Genomic DNA, 1,686 nt, shown 5'->3' on the forward strand with positions numbered 1-1,686 from the left:
CTAATTTAGTTGGTTGTACCCGTGTTGCCTTTGGTAAGGCACCATTTGCCCCTACGGTTGCATAGCCCCATGGTTATTGTTGTTATTGTACTGCTGCTAGCTGGTCTATATTGTTGATTCTGCTGACTCCAATTCTGACCACCTCATCTCGGTCACCCATAGTTGGCCACATAATTCATGTTCTCCTGATATTGTTGATTATCACCTTCAGCACTCCACGAGCAGATATATGGTTGATTAATGCATGATGTACATAGACCCCCATTAGTTGCATCAACTATGTGTACCTGTTGTTTCTAGACTAATCCTTCAACCTTTTTGGTGAGGATGCTCATTTGTGTCAGTAGAGTGGCCATATTTTCAGCTATGAAGTTAGCTGGGTCTAGAGCCATTGTGTGAACCATAGGAGTGATTGGAGCGTTTCTTGTTGTCCATCCTGAGTTTTGTGCCATCTTGTCAACTAGGATCTTGCTCTCTCTGAATGTTTTGCTAAAAAATACTCCACATGCTGAAGCATCAACATCGGCTTACAAACTATCTGCCAAACCCATGTAAAATCTCTGCCCCCACATCTGCTCCGGAATACCATGATGTGGACACGTAACCAGTGGACCCTTTAATCTCTCCCATGTTTCATGTAGCATCTCAGTTGGTTTCTGTCTGAAGCTCAATATCTCATCAATTTGCTGAGCACTCTTGTTGGGTGCATGAAATTTGCTCAAATATTCCTCCCAAGTAGTGATGGAGTTGATGGGGAGTGAACTAAGCCAAGTCTGATCTGCTCCTATCACCGAGAATGGAAACAACAACAAATGTATTGCTTCCGGTGTCATGTTGTGCTGCCTCTGCATGGCACAGATTGACAAGAAATTCTTTAGATGCTGCTGAGTATCTTCAACATATGATCCAGAGAACAGTCTCTTGTTTTGCAACAAATGTAGCATGTTATTTGTGATTTGCAATGAATCTGCTTGCATCTGAGGGACTACAATGGCAGTTGCTAAGTTGTCAGCGGTGCTTTGTGCCCAATCATATAGTGCTGCTTTTGGCACAAGAGGTGCCACACCCTGATCGTTTGGGTCATTCACATTGTTTCTGTTGTTTAGATTATCATCTTCCATGTCCGGTTCAATGTTTTTGGTTGAGTTCTGTTGTTGTTTGCCTTTCTTGTTTGCATGATTCAATGCCTTGAAAACTTTCTTAGGATCTGATAATGCTTTGAGCGATTTACCAGTTCTTGAGGAGTTTCTAGGCATGCACCTATAACAACTACGACTACAAATGTTAGAATTTCAATGGTCAGTTTAAATTGAAAGAATTTGACTACACTAAGAATTTTTGCACTTCTTTTTAACTGCGATCAATAACACCGTCAACTCCCCGCCGTGGCGCCAAAATTTGATCACGCCCAACTATGTCTTATAAAAAGGATAAAGCGATCGCTACAAATATATTTCGGTTAACAAGTCCGGGTCGAATCCCACAGGGAATTAACCTATCAATCATAGCTATTGGACTCACAAAAATTCACGTATTCAATCCTTAGAGATATTTGAGTAACAAATTGGGTGTTTATTAACTAAATATTATGTGATAAAATTGCAGTACTTAAGAACTAGCTATAAATGGTTTATAAGCAAGAATGAGAATGGTCTAAGGTTCTGATTTCCCCTCTTGTCGGAATCC

General features: G+C 40.7%; 1 non-coding gene across 1 annotated transcript; it reads left to right on the forward strand.

The window, feature by feature from the left end:
• The first annotated feature begins 582 nt into the window (after positions 1-582).
• Positions 583-694, forward strand: LOC142165083 (small nucleolar RNA R71). Its single transcript, XR_012696083.1, has one exon. It is a non-coding gene; the product is annotated as a small nucleolar RNA R71 (small nucleolar RNA).
• The last annotated feature ends 992 nt before the right edge of the window (positions 695-1,686 follow it).

The sequence above is a fragment of the Nicotiana tabacum genome, chromosome 1 (genome assembly GCF_000715075.1).
Source record: "Nicotiana tabacum cultivar K326 chromosome 1, ASM71507v2, whole genome shotgun sequence".
Lineage (NCBI taxonomy): Eukaryota > Viridiplantae > Streptophyta > Magnoliopsida > Solanales > Solanaceae > Nicotiana > Nicotiana tabacum.